Raw genomic sequence first — 15,903 nt, 5'->3', positions numbered from 1 at the left:
CAGGTACATTTTTAAATGTTGACCTTAGTTTTTAAAAATGTTTGCTCTATCTTAAGATAGATTAGAAAATAAGCTAACCATATCTTCTACATCTTGTATTTCCCTATGTTTTAGACCAAAGCACAGATCTTTGAGAGCCATGGGGAATATCCATCTCCCTCTTTTAGAAGAGGCTAAGCTCTCCTATATAGCTGATGCTTTTTAAAGACCCTAGAAAATGTCAATAAGACAGTCAGTAAGTTTTGTTTCTTTTTCTTCCCACACCAAGAAGAGCCTTGTGATTTAAATTCATCTGCCTCTCCTTGTTTGATTCATCCATCGGTAAAGTTTCTGGAGTCAACTTCAAAGGAAGCTAAGGTCCGTACCCAATCTGCTGTCAGTTTCTAAGTTCCTTCACTCCTTGTTTTGGATTTTTCCAATCCGTTACTAGAGAACTCTGTCCTGTCCCTTTTGTTGACAGGTTGCCAGGATACATCCAGGCGACAAAGGCCAGGGCTCCTGTTACTATAAGAACTCCTGCAAGAGTGAATGTGAATTGTGGCGCTCCCAGCTATTCTGCTCCTGTTTCCATCAGCCGCCTCCCTGAGGGGCTCAAGAGGCTGTGATAAAAGCCAAAGTACCAAGGCAAAGAACAAATGTCACAAGGTGAGGCTCTCAGGTGGGCTCTTTCTCTGTTGGTTGATAGCTAATCAGTCTCAAATCTTACCTTTCAACTAATAATGGCTACTTATTTCAGATAATCTTGATCTCTTCTGCTTCCTTCTCACCAGTGTGTAGTAAATATTTCCTTGCTATAGAAAAGGAATTCAAAGAAAAATAATTACTCTTAAGTTCTTAAATTGAAGTTCCTAAAATCAATGAATTTGATAAATATGTGTAACCACGTAACCCATCACCTTAATCAAGACAGGATATTTCTATCACCTGGGAAGTTTGCTCACATCCCTTCCAGTCAATCTTCCCTCCACAGGCAACCACAATTCTGATTTATATTCCATGAATAATTTGACTGTTCATGGACTTTATATGAATAGAATCATACAGTATATATTCTTGTATCTGACTTTTTTGGCTCAGGAGAATGTTTTTGAGATTCTTCCATGTTGCTGTGTATATTACTAGTTCAATTCTTTGTGTAGGTGAGTATTATTGCATTACAGTATTATTCCACATTTGTTTATCTATTCTTCTATTGATTGGTATTTGGTTTGTTTCCAGATTGGGTCTCATATAACTAAAGTTGCTATAAACATTCTTACACAAGCCTTTTGGTGGACATATGTTTTCATTTATCTTGAGTTCAGACCTAGAATTGAAACTGATGAAAGATAGGTAGATGTTTGTTTAACTTCATAATAGGTATGAAATGATATGTCACTGTGGTTACAATTAGCATTTCCCTGATAACTAATGAAGTTGAGCATTTTCACATGAGATTGTTGGAGATTTATATCTCACTTTCATTGAGCATCTGCTCACATTTTTTGCCCATTTTAGATTTTTTCTTTTTTATATGATCTTTACTGATGTATAATTTACATACAATAAAATGCACTCATTTTAAGTACACAGTTTGATGAGTTTTGACAAATGATTACATCCACGTAACTAATATTAATTAATATAAGAACACGTCCATTAACTTCTGTAGTCCGTTCTCCACCCATCCATCTACCCACCAAGCAATCGCTAAAACAGAAAATCACTATTTTCTGTCAGCTACAGATTGGCTTTGCCTGTTCTGGGGTTTCATATGTGGAATAATTCAGTACATAGTCTTTTGTATCTGATTTCTGTTATTCAGCATAATATTTTTGAGAGGGATCCTTGTCATTGTGTGTATCAGTGGAGTGTTCATTTTTATTGCGAAGTAATATTCTATTGTATGAATATGCCATAATTTGTTTATTCATTTATTTGATCATATATATTACGTTGTTTCCAGTTTTTCACTAAGAGTAAAAGCTGCTACAAACATTTGTATACATCTTTTTGTGGACATACATTTTCACTTCTCTCGGGTAATTATTTAGGGATAGAATGCCCGTGTCATCAGGTAGGTGTACGTTTAACTCTGTGAGGAACTGCCAAACAGTTCTCCAGAATGATTATAATATTTCACACCTCCACCAGGCATTCATGGGCGTTCTGGTTTTTCCACATCCTCACTAACACTTGGTATTAGCATCTTTTTAATTTTAGCCATTCTAGTGTGTGTTTAGTGGTATCTCTGTGGTTTTAATTTGCATTTTTCTAATGACTAACAACTAATAATGTTGAATTTTATTTCATGAGCTTAATGACTATTTTTACATTTTCTGTTGTGAATAGTCTATTCTAAGCTTTGTGCATTTTTAAGATTGAGTTACTTGACATAGGACATAATATATATATTTATACATATGATATAAATCTTTTTCAAATATATGTCTTGCAAACATTTCTTCTCAATCTACAGCTTGCCTTTTAATTTTCTTAATGGTGTTTTTTAAGGAGTAGAATTTTCTAATCTTTATGAAGGAAAATTTTTAATTCTTTCTCTTTTAAATTTAGTGCTTTTAGCGTTTTGTCCAAGAAATCTTTGCAAATAACAGGATCAAAAAGATATTCTGTGCTTTCTTCTAGGAGATTTATAGTGTTTATATTTATATATTTTCATATATGTTTTATATTTAGTTCTATGATCCACCTTGAATGAATTTTTGTGTGTGGTGAAAGTGGAGCATTGATAGTAATTTTTCAGTTGTTCTACCATCATTTGTTTAAAAGATTTTCCTCTCTCTGTTGAATTGTCTTAGCCTCTTTGTCAAAAATGAATTGACCACATATGTGAATCAACCATATATTTCTGGACTCTGTTAGGTGAATTTATTTATCTATATTTATTGGTATCATTAGTTTCTAATAAGCCAGCTCATCTTGATTTGCAAATAGTAAAGCAAGTATGAAAGTATAAAAACAAATATACAAGTTGGGGCCAGCCAGGTGGAGTAGTGGTTAAGTTTGCACACTCTGCTTTGGCGGCCCAAGGTTCATGGGTTTGCATCCCAGGCACAGACCTACACACTGCTCACCTAGTCATGCTGTGGTGCCGTCCCACATATAAGCAGAGGGAGATGGCCACAGATGTTCACTCAGGGGCAATCTTCCTCAAGCAAAAAGAGGAAGATTGGCAGCAGATGTTAGCTCAGAGCCAATTTTCCTCACCAAAACATAAACAAACAAAAAACCCTCAAATATACAAGTTGAATCCTTCCATGTCTGCTTGCCAGTGGAACCACGCACGTGCATCAGGTTGGGCATTCTTTCTTGAATGTTGTCCAAACGTTTCCTTAGGCAGTAATCTGATTTTAAGTGATTCTATAATAAGCAAGAGCCAAAACCATGCAGTTATAAATTTATTCAAGAATGATAATCCCAGCAAAAGAGATGTATTTTTCAAACCCATTTATACAGAATGTGACTTAAACTTGATTTTCATTCACTCATTCAATCATTTATTGAGTACTGTGTTCCAGACACTGCTAGACAAGGAAAGAGGAAAGGAGACTATTTCTTGTTTCACTTTCTGCAAGGAAATTATTTACTATCTCTACTCTATTGGATATTTAACAACGTATTTCTCACAATTACAGAGGAAAAAAATCTATACTTGGTAAAACAAGCATCAGATTCAATATCTTCAGGCATACCTATGAATTGATAGAAAATTGTCAATACTCAAACGTTTACTGTGGAAAAACATTTGTTCAGGCTTTCCAAGTTTGCTATCACTGTCATAAAATATCCATTTCTTTTGAGCCTGAGAATGTAAACTATCATTTCTGTCAGTTGCATTTTCTAGCTTATTTTACAATTTGAATCTTATATATTATTTCTAAGAGAAATTTGTTTGAAAACTGGACCTTAATATGGCTGTTGCTTCTCTGCATCTATATAATGTCAACAAATATATAATATTATTTTAAATAGTTTTCCCAATTCTGTGGTGAGTGAAACATTTGAAGAATACATGTAATTCTAAAAAAATTATAAATGGTAAAGAATCTGAACAATTCCAGAACATTCTTCCTGAGGGAGTCATGGTGATTCCTGTAGAGTCTTAAAAACATAGAAACATTTTCAAAATATCACAGCATGCAAGTATGGCAGTAGGCATACACCATGTGGAGGGCAGCAGAGAGGGAGAATGTAATGGAGGCAAGTTGTTAACAGGTTAAAAGTGATGACTAGTTGTAAATAGAATGTCCAGGGGGCAAAGCAGGCAAACATTTTTTTGAGAGGAGACTCTAAGAGGAGTCTAATAGAGTTGTATGCAAGCAAAACTTGGTAGAATTCTGGTTGCGTTGAGTGCTATTTTTTTTTTTCCTGAGGAAGATTAGCCCTGAGCTAACATCTGTTGCCAATATTCCTCTTTTTTTTTTGCTTGAGGAAGATTACCCCTAAGCTAACATCTGTGCCAATCTTCCTCCACTTTATATGTGGGTCACCACCACAGCATGACTGATGAGTGGTATAGGTCCACACTCAGGATCTGAACCTGTGAACCTGGGCTGCTGAATGGGAGCACACTGAACTAAACCACTATGCCACAAGGCCCAGGCCTGCATTGAATGCTATTTGTAAATTCACATTAATAACTGAAAGTTTTACTGTTAGAATAAAAGGGAGTCTCATTTGTATGTTCTACTTCAGAGATCACGAAACTTTTCCTATAAATGCTCAAATAGTAAATAATTTAGGCCTTGTAGGCCATATGCTCTCCAGTTATAGGGCAAAAGCTGTCTGAGACAACTGCATCAATGAATAAACATGACTCTATTCCAATAAAACCTTATTTACAAAAAGATGTGGATAGCTGGTCAGATTTGGCCAGTGAGCTGTAGTTTGTGGACCCTCATTCTAATCTTCAAGGAATTCTGATGAAATATCTTCTAAAATCATATTTTGACATTTAAAGACTTGTAGCCTCAAAATTGTTCTTCCTCTGGATACCTGGTACTCTGGGGCTCCCTTCAGAAGAGATATGACTTCCAAGGAGAATTAAACTTTGACCGTCATCTGAAGTCAGAATGCAGGTGGTCAAGAGAAACAATACATGAACAAGGCCAGCTCAGGAAAGGCCAACACTCAGATTCTCCTTCAGCTTTCTACCTACTCATATAGCACCCAGCGCATGTGTCTAGCTAGTCATGCAGCCACCTCTGGTGTGCCCATCTAGCTCCATTCTCAGGGGCAGCTCCATGCCATCGATGCTGGTTGTTCATGACTTGAGAAACAATCTTTACCACAAGGTACAGGGCTTGGTCCCATAGATAGTTCTTGGCTAGATTCTCATTTCTCTTGGATTCAGTAGAGTCATACTTCTAAAGCTAGAATACTAAGTCCTGGAGTTAGTATTGTAAGGAGAATTGAACAAGGGTTAGATGCTCAGGTATCCCTGAGACTTGAGAAAATACCACAAAACTGGCTGTTAACCCTTCCTTTTCAAAAGTCCTTTTATGTTTTTATTGCTGTATTTAAATAACAAGCTTGATTTCTATTTCAAAATTTAAGATAAAATCAAGCTAATCTCACTCAGCTCATTCAATATGTACATTCAACAGGTACTTTGCTAGAACCTGTGATGTGCCTGGTACTGGGCTAGGTGCTGAGGATATGACCATGTGGAGAGAAAACAAGTCCCTAATGTCTTGGAGTCCAAGCAAAGGAGAGATACTACACATGTATACAAACAAGACAAAAACATATTTAGTAAGTGCTGGGAAGAAAATAAAGAATGATGTCGTTAACTCTGAGGGTGGTAGTGGCAATGGTACATGTGTACATGTGTATGTGTGGGCATGCGTGCGTGTGTGCGTCTCTGTGTGCATGCATATGCGTGTGTTCACGTGGATGCAGGCGTGCATACATGTCTCTGTGTGTGGGTGTGCGTCTACATGTATGTGTGTGCATGTCTCTGTGTGCATGTATATGCGTGTGTTCACGTGGATGCAGGCGTGCATACATGTCTCTGTGTGTGGGTGTGTGTCTACATTTATGTGTGTGCATGTCTCTGTGTGCATGTATATGCGTGTGTTCACATGGACGCAGGCATGCATACATGGCTCTGTGTGTGGGTGTGCGTCTACATGTATGTGTGTGCATGTCTCTGTGTGCATGTATATGCGTGTGTTCACGTGGATGCAGGCATGCATACATGTCTGTGTGGGTGTGCGTCTACATTTATGTGTGTGCATGTCTCTGTGTGCATGTATATGCGTGTGTTCACATGGATGCAGGCGTGCATACATGGCTCTGTGTGTGGGTGTGCGTCTACATTTATGTGTGTGCATGTCTCTGTGTGCATGTATATGCGTGTGTTCACATGGACGCAGGCATGCATACATGTCTGTGTGGGTGTGCATCTACATTTATGTGTGTGCGTCTCTGTGTGCATGTATATGCGTGTGTTCACGTGGACGCAGGCGTGCATACATGTCTGTGTGGGTGTGCGTCTACATGTATGTGTGTGCATGTCTCTGTGTGCATGTATATGCGTGTGTTCACGTGGACGCAGGCGTGCATACATGTCTGTGTGGGTGTGCGTCTACATGTATGTGTGTGCATGTCTCTGTGTGCATGTATATGCGTGTGTTCACGTGGATGCAGGCATGCATACATGTCTGTGTGGGTGTGCGTCTACATGTATGTGTGGGCATGCACGTATATGTGTATGTGTTTGAGAGAGAAAGAGAAACTGCTTGAGAAAAAGCAGTCAAGAACGGTCTCTGAGTCGATAACACTTAAGTAGAGACCTTAAGGACAAAATGAGAAAGCTATGCAAAAAACTGGGGGAAGATTCTAGGCAGTGACAAGAGCATGTACAAAGCCACTTTCCAGTCCCTCCCCTAACCTACCCCAGAGAAAGAATGAGTTTGGCTTGTCTGAGGAACTAAAAGGTGAACACAGATGAAGCACAGTGCAGACAGGGCAGAGTAAAGGGAAACCAAGGCAGAGATTTAAGGAGGCACCAGAGCACAGAGGATCCTCATGGTCAAGAGTTTGGATTTTATTTTGAGAGTAATGGGACAACCATGGAACATTTAGTCCAGGGAGGTTTAGGATATGTTTTGTAACTGAAGAAGTTGAATATGACTGCTCTGAAAAAGATGGATTAGAGGGGGCAAGAGTGGCTAAGGCTGAACAGCATAAGGATGGCGAGACAGGTCCATTCACCCACCTGGCAGTCAACTTAAGAGGAAGGCAGAACACCCAAAAGGAATAATTGGCCATGTGAACAAAAGAAGTGCAAATGTTTATATGTGAATTAATAAAACATTCCAAGAGATTATCCAACATCAAGGGGGTAGAAAGAAGTGCAAGAGCATGGAAGAAGAGATGTATTAAGATGCAAAAAGTAGGAAGAGCAGGAGATGAGAAAACGCGAAAAAAGAGAGCGTCAGAAGATGACTAGAGTAGCATAAGATGTTTACTTTTCTGCCAAATCATTAATAGGCAATCATACAGGGAATGAAAAGATGCTAAGTATTTGTTTAGAGTGTCTATTAGTGCATTTTACTTTTCCTCTTGCTCTCTTCCCCCCGATCCCACATCTCCCATGCAAGCCCACAGTAAGATCAAGAACCTAGTGGGAGAGCCGGAGCAGAGGAAAACATCCTCATGATCTTCTCAGCCTGGCCTCACCACCAGTGTGACTTCTCTCAAGTCACAAGATATAGTCAAAGGTTATTTTTTAAAATTACTGTGAAGTGAACAAAGAACAAAATGAGAAGTAGTGAGGATTGGAGACAGAAGAAATAAGCAATTGGAGAAAGAATAAGAATTCCATTTTCAGCCAACAGTTGTCCTTATTAGTACCATCTGACCTGGTTACAATCCAGCATAGCATTCCCAAATAAGCATTAGACGGATGGGCATCCTAGCATGGATTCATTGCAAAATGAAGATTATGACAATGATTATCAATACATCTCTTGTCCTATAAGGAACATAGAGAGGGATGTGTAGAGAAGTGTGTGTGTGTGTGTGGTGTGTATGTGTTCTTGTGTGTGAGCAATTGGAAGCAGAGTGCTCAGCGAAGTGATATAAATATAACTAATAAAATTCCAGCCTCTTTCTAAGCAAGCATACAAATTTATTGAAAGGATGGAAATATATATATTTGATTTTTGAAAAACTGTTTACATTATGGCTCATTTTAAAATAAGAAATGTGTAATAAGAAATTAGTATTTACATTATTTTTGAATAAGTTCCCTGGCACTTCCTCTCAAACATACCAAATGGTTGTGCAACATTAAAATAAGACAAATCTTGGATTGCTTTATCTATTCAGTTCCAAGTGAGCCATCTTATATATGAAACACATGCCATTTCAATCAACAGAAATTAAAACCACATTTTCCTCTTCAGTTAGCCTATTTCCTATGTCAAATACCATGTCAAGTGGAGTTTAATTAACTATTGGGGTATTTGTGGGTGACAAGAAGTTTCCAAATAAAGTTTTCAACAGAGACTCCCAGGAGAAGCTTATTGATAAGTAGCACAGGAATACTGTTCCAGCTAAAGTGACTTAAATGGAATTATCAATTGCTTGCCTAATCTATTGTGATTCACCAACAGTTTAGTAATCTTTAATGTAACTGAATCTATTTCAGTGTTCATTTTGTAGCTGGAGTTTTACAACTAACCGAAAAAAGATTCAAGATTTGTAGCCTAAAATTGTGTCATTCTTCCTCATGACATTTACAGGACAGCTCTTGAATCTATGAATTTCCAAAGATTGGCTCCATAATGTCTTGAGAGAGCTCAGCCTATTCTATATACTTTTTCCATATAATTGTGGCATCGTAAGATCCTGACATCTGAAAAACTAGAAAACTAGGAACACAATGGTATGAGCAAATAAATGAAAACCAGCTTACAACACTTAAGTGGAAGTTTGAGAAGACAACTGGGAGGAAAGAACAGTGAACAGCAAATAAAAGTGCAGCCCTGAAAAATTGCCAAAGTTCACTGAAAGCAAATGGGGACTTGACAAACTGCATGTCATCTGCACTTTCCCACCCCGGGAGGCAGGGTGAAAAAATAGTCCCCCAGACAGAGAAGAAGGAAAAACCCTTTTAGGCAGCTTAGGAGCCACGTGACAAATCTTCCATGTTTGTCCTTTAGTGGAGCAGCCTTGGTAGATGGGACTTTCGCTCCTGAAAGGACAGGAAAGGTAGAGGAGGAGAGTGAAAAGAAGAGGATACTCATGATGCCTATCGTTGGTGTCCCGTGGACCTAAGCTGATGGAATTGTCTGAAAATTTTCCCTAGGAGCTGGGCTAACCACAAACCATCACAGGAAACCCACACAGGACAAGAACTCTACTAGAACCAAGGATTGGTCCGTCTGCTGTGTATGAAGACAGTAAAATGACATAATTTAAATAGTGCCGTAGTAGTAGTGAAGTAATTGCATCCATGAGGGAAAGGCCAAGACCATCACTGAAGCACTGGTATCGTTGAGCCTCTGAATATCTCTAGACTTCCTACTTTGACATAAAAGAAGTATGCCTCTATTTCTTTAAGTGGCAGGAGTAGGGTTTTCTTTTTTGTAGCGAGGCACGATGCTAACAGATGCGTAATTGAAGTAAACATATTGTAATCATTAGCTTGTTAACTCATGGGTGGAAGAGTCAGGTTATTTGGAAATATCTTTAATGAATAATATGGTGGTGGTGACGGGAACTCAAAAACTGTCACAAAATCTCTCTTCTTGGCTCCAGTGCCAGGGGCAGCATTCCAGGCAGAGTGAATTGTCGAATAAATTCAGGTCCAGGCAGGCCTTCTTACTAGACTCAAGCATCCTCAGACAGTGGGGCATTCATTATAAGGGTATATATGTGTGGAAACATCGGGGAATCTAACAACTGGGCCTCAGGAAGCACAAGGTCTACCTGCTTCAGGGCAATTCCTAGCCAAAGAGTGGAGGGGACTCTGTACTCTGGTCTAGACATCAAAAAAAAATAATAGGTAATTTTTCATCAAAGTTTCAGAATTCTAGAGGAAAATCGAAGGAGCTTCTCAACCAAGTTCTTTGTATTTCTGCTGAGTAGAGTGTTAATAATCCGGTATGATTCCAGTGGCTTTTCATCCCTATGCTTATCAGATCTTTTTCTTGAATTGTTTCAAATGAGCAGAACCAAAACTAGAGGACCACCCCTGCCCACCCCACTTCGTTTTCCAGGAGAAGTGGGGAAAGAGTCCTGTCAGCAGTCAAGCCCTGCCAACCCAACCTGGTCACTGCTTTTCCACCCGTGAGGTCACCTTCTTCCTCTTTCACACCTGACATAATTGACAGTGATAACATCCAAAAGTAATTTCTCATTTCTTACTTGGGACATTGTGACAAAGGCTTCTTCTATTCTCTAATAGCACTATCACAACATTCTAGGAGCACAGATATTCTCTAGACATAGAGTAAGATATAAAGACCACAGAACATCACATCTTCTGTACCCGAGTAGCCATGGCAGCCCCGCATGGACTTTCACCTGAGTGTCCCAGCGCTAGCCTGTTCCCACACCCTATCCTATTTCACTACAGTCACTCCCTCTCCCTCTTTTCTGTCTTCTTATGTGTAATTTCTTTGCCATGATGTTTCACACTGCTGTTCCACTTCATAACTCTTTCTCAGTACCCTCCCTGCTTTCGCAACCATTACTGTTATCTTTCTCAAGATAGGAATGTGATGGGACCACTTCATCTTTTCATGTCAGGCCACGTCAGAGGCTACTGGTGAGCCTTTTGTCCAGTGCCCGGCTTCATTCCAATCAGCTCAGATTGGGGATGGGGAATTGAGTAACGTATTTCATACTGATTAGATTCGATAATTTTAGAAAGTGTACTCATATTTCTCATAAGTTTTCAGTATTTCTTTCCTTTTCAAGACTGCAGGTTGGAATGTCTTTTAATAAAATGTGATTTGGGTTAACTAAAGAATGAAAACTTTGGAATTCCTCAGAATATTTTAGCAAAAGGAAGAATAATTCTAAAAATCTATAGTTAATCTCCTAATTATATTTTTCAGCCTGCTGGATTCTTTATAAAAGTATGGAGAAGAAGACAGATATTAAAATCGTATAATAACAATTATGATATCATACTTACCACCTACTGTGCATTATGCTAAGCATTTTATCTTACTTTTAATCCTCACAACAACCCTGCGTGGTAAGTATTCTTGTCCCACTAAACATAAGATGAAACTGAGGCACAGAGAAGTTATGTATCCCAAGATTCCAAATTGAAAAGGCATTTTGGAGCTAGTGTTTGAACTAGGCCTAAGTTTACAGGAGGGGTGTGCAAAAAGTACTCTGAAGTGGAGACTAACAAAATATTACTTGATTCTTTGCCAAAAGCTACTCTTTCTGCTTTTACTTAGCAAATTGGACCTTACCAGTGTATTTCACAGTTTGCTTGAACCTGGACTTTTTTCCAAGATGTGATAGTATCAAAATTAAGATTGGGGGGCAAGCCCAGTGGTGTAGTGGTTAAGTTCCCATGCTCCATTTTGGTGGCCTGGGTTTGCAGGTTCAGATCCTGGGCACGGACCTACATAGCACCCATCAAGCCATGCTGTGGCAGTGTCCTACATACAAAATAGAGGAAGATTGGCACAGATGTTAGCTAAGCAACCATCTTCCTCACCAAAAGACAAAAATTAAGATCTGAATGACCTGATCCCATGCTACACAGAAAAGGGAATCAGCATTGGTTTAGCATGCAAAGGGAAGATGCCGTTGGAAATAAATTCTTTCATTCTTTAAGCTCTGTCTAAATGCAGCAAAATTCGACCCCAGAAGTTTACCTTCTGGTCCAGAAGTATTTGTCAAGATTTTTAACAAAAATATTTAGACATATGTCACCTACTAGTAACATAAGATGGGACATGGAGGCAACTGTTTGAACTAACATTAAACATTTCAGAACCAGAAAGAACAAATACAAGACAGGCTTTGTGTAGCACACATAGTCTCAAGAAGTTAGGTGCAAATTACCTTTTGTAAATCAGGGTGCTCTCATTTCCTACTAAGTTTGCTTTTAGAGGAAACTGCAATGGGTCCTTTTAGGAAACTAAAGAACTTCCTTTGTGTAGCCCTTAAATGTTACAAGTTGATGTTCTCCAGATGTGATTACTCAAGATGTTTTTTCAATCGTATGTTATTTGTGTTATAAGAAAATCTATAAACGTTCTTCTTTGTCTGTAGGGCAACAAAAATTCCTGAGATGAGCTACAATGCTTTTTATAATTTGTTTCCAGTTCACCTTCCCAGTTACTTATATCAATTATTCACCATTCTTTTCCCTCTCTCATTTCACCCACATCTTACTACCCACCCACATGCTCACATATATCTACAAACTCATATATACACATCCATTTACATGCTCCATACCCACACACTCACATCACTAAACACTCACACCCATTCACTTACACCTGTCTACATACACCTCAATCATTCCCACCCATCTATACACACACATCCACTCACGTCCATACACATAGCACGTTTAGTAATTCACGCCCATCCACACACTCGGATCCATCTATACACTGACATCACACCCATCCACTCACTTTTATCCAGACACCTACATTTATCCACTCATACTTATGTATATACCCACACTCATCTACTCATATCCATCGACACACTGACATATACATACACTCCCACTCAAGTACACACACTCATATACATACTTATAATCCTAGCCATCTATTCACACCCATCCTCACACACCCACCAACTAATATCCATCTATACACTTATACTCAAACACACACACTCATCCACTCACATCCATCTGCTCATACTTAATTACATACCCACACTCATCCACTCACATACATAGCCATCTGGTCATAATCATATACACACTCAAACCCCTCCCCCTTTTACCCCACACACTCACCATGCATACACCTATCCTTCCTGTCACAAACCAAGTCCCACAATTTTTCAAGTATATCATTCTCTTTTAGGTTCCCACATCTTCGTATATGCCCCTCTGTCAGTTGGAAATGTCTTTCCCTCTTCTCTCCCTAACTGCTATTCATCTTTCAAAAACCAGCTCAAATGACATTGTTACTTTGCACACAAATGTTCATAGTAATTTTATTTGTAATAGCCAAACTATAATCAACCTAATGTCCTTGAGCAGGTCAAACAAATTATGGTGCATACATACCATAGAATACAGCCCAACAATTAGAAACAGCTAATTATCGATACATGAAACAACTTGGATGAATGTCCAGGGAATTATGCTGAGAGAAAAAAGCCAATCCCAAAAGGTTACATACTGTATAATTCCATTTATTTAACTTTGCAAAATAAAAACGTTTGAGAATTGGAGAACAGATTAGTGATTTCTAACAGTAAGATACGGGAACTCGGAGAGGGCAGTGAGAGGGAGAGAGATGGGTATAAAACAGTAACAAGAGGCATCCTTCTGGTGTTGGAACTGTTCAGTATCTTGACCGTAGTGGTGGATATGTACACAAGTGTAAAATAGAGCTTAATATGTACACACACACATCAGGACAGGCAAAAGTGGATTGTATCAATTTCAATATTCTGCTTGAGATATTGTTAGCAAACCAAAAGTGGGTTTTCCTCCTGCCGAGTTAAAATCAGGCTCTGAAGCAGAAGTAGTTGTCACACGAAGTAGGACTTGTTTGCAACAAACAGGAGGCCAGGCAGAATTGTTTCCAAAGTTGCACTGTTCCTGAACACAGGAAAGCAGGGGCCTTTTGTTTTGGATGGGGAATGAATATTCGAAAGGGAGAGGCGGGCATTCACATGGAGCAGCATCAGTTGGAAAAAGTGCTTCCACATACACTGCGGGTTATGGTAATAAGGCCTAAGTTCCTCCCAGAGAGGAGATCTTAGCATTAAAAATAAGGCAAAGGTCATAGATGTAGCTCTTGTGGTGAGGCTTGGTCTGATTCCAGGTGGTTGGTGATTGCATCTCTTAAACAGTTGAATGCTTCCTTGAGTTCCTCAGGGCAGTTAGTCAGTGACAAAATTAGAGTACAGTTTTGCAAAATGTTACTATTGGGAGAAACTAGGCAAATGTACAAGGGACTTCTGTATTATTTCTTTGAACTGCATATGAATCTACAATTATCTCAGTAAAAATTGCAATTAAAAATACAATCACAAGGGGCCAGCCTGGAGGAGTAGTGGTTAAGTTTGTGTACTCTGCTTTGGTGGCCCAGGGTTTGCAGGTTCAGGTCCCAGGCACAGACCTAGCACCACTCGTCAAGCCACACTGTGGTGGCATCCCACATAAAATAGAGGAAGATTGCCAGAGTTAGCTCAGTGACAATCTTCCTTGAGCAAAAAGAGGAAGATCGGCAACAGATGTTGGCTCAGGGCTGATCTTCCTCACACACACGCACACACACAAATACAATCATAATGTCATCATCAGACCTAAAAAGTTAACATTAATTCTTAATATCTGGGTACCAAGATACATTTTATAGGATCATGAAGTGATAAAACCAAACAGGATGAAATGCACCTAAGAAAATGTGAACTTCTATAATTAGATCCCAATAGTCAATTGCATCAATGCAGATTGAGGAAAACCTGGCCCAGCAGCAGGTCACATGACCACAACTGAGGTTGGGAAACACATTGATAAGGCAGACCACCCATTCACCAAGGCTTAAAGCAACACACTCGGAGGCTGAATTACTGACTCAGTCTTTCTTTGTGAAGGAACACATAGGCAGGAAAACAGAGATGGATGTCCTATATTTGGGGTGATTACCTCACGTTAGTGCAATAATTTTCCCTGTGTGGCCCTCTTCCACCTGTAGATACGTCCCAAATATGAGTCAATTAAGGACAAAATACCCAGTCTCACACCTACGTTAAAATAAAATCTACCTCTCCCTTCTGAGCACTCCAGGCAACATCTCTAATGTTTTTATGCTATTTGTACAGAATATTCTACATTTCATTTTTGCTTTGCTCCTGTGTGTGTAGTGCATAAAACCTTGGATATGTGATGGCTGAACAGTAATGACCATAAACTACTAATGCCATTTAATGGGCTTTCACAGAAAGAAAGCATCATGGCACAACATGTCAGGGGATCCTTTTTATACTGGGACTCTGTAGGGGAGGAAAAAATTTCTCTACACTCTTTGGTTCAGTGGGAGGGCCTGTGAAATAATCTGACAAAACACAGATTAACAAGAGAAAAACAGAGTTTATTAACCTGTGCCTTGTGCGTACACATGGAAGGACTCAATAATGAGTAACTCGAAGGGTGGTCAGAATTTGAGGTTTATATAGCACCTTCACAAAGAACAATAAATGTGTGGAGAAGTGACAAGACAAAGGAAAAGAGATTTAGGCTTTCAGGGGCAGCAAACTATGTTAAAGTAAATATATGGGGGAAACTAATAGAAGATAAAGGCTATTTAGTAATGTTGTTATATAGGTTCTTCTTGGTGTTTGTCTCTGGGCTGACAAGTGCCTACAGTAGTCACTAGTTGAGTTCTGCCCTTCCTGGTCTGAGAAAGGGAGACAGCTTTACAAATTTATGTCCTGCTTTCAGGCGAATAGAGGGAGGGCAGAGAGTTTTTCTTGTATCTGCTTTTTCTCAATTGCCTTCAGCTCAAAATAATCCTTATGCCAAAATGGCATATTCTGATACCCTATAATTCCAAATAGAAAATGACTACAAAACGGAAATGTCTTTTCAGCTCAGGATCCAAACTGGAAGTGACCCTTTCCATCCAGGAAGGATTTAAACATCTACCTCCAATTGTTAGAGAAAAACTGTTTGTGGTCCTGAGAACACAGTTGAAAGAAGGGAAAGAAAAATTG

General features: G+C 39.0%; 1 protein-coding gene across 8 annotated transcripts in view; it reads left to right on the top strand.

Moving 5' to 3' along the window:
- The first annotated feature begins 466 nt into the window (after nucleotides 1–466).
- The window catches only part of ZNF475 (zinc finger protein 475), a 60,056-nt gene continuing 44,619 nt past the window's right edge, over nucleotides 467–15,903 (top strand). Inside the window, exons 1-4 of one of the 8 annotated variants that reach the window (XM_070517541.1) lie at nucleotides 467–645; nucleotides 5,607–5,754; nucleotides 9,320–9,501; nucleotides 11,076–11,218. The gene's annotated coding sequence lies outside the window, so the exon portion shown is untranslated. Of the gene's footprint in view, nucleotides 659–5,606; nucleotides 5,755–9,319; nucleotides 9,502–11,075; nucleotides 11,219–15,903 lie in introns of all 8 variants that reach the window. The other 7 variants (XM_044781094.2, XM_070517543.1, XM_044781093.2 and 4 more) reach the window with 7 other exon arrangements.

Source organism: Equus asinus, chromosome 9 (genome assembly GCF_041296235.1).
Source record: "Equus asinus isolate D_3611 breed Donkey chromosome 9, EquAss-T2T_v2, whole genome shotgun sequence".
Lineage (NCBI taxonomy): Eukaryota > Metazoa > Chordata > Mammalia > Perissodactyla > Equidae > Equus > Equus asinus.
This window is presented reverse-complemented; position numbering and strand designations above follow the sequence as displayed.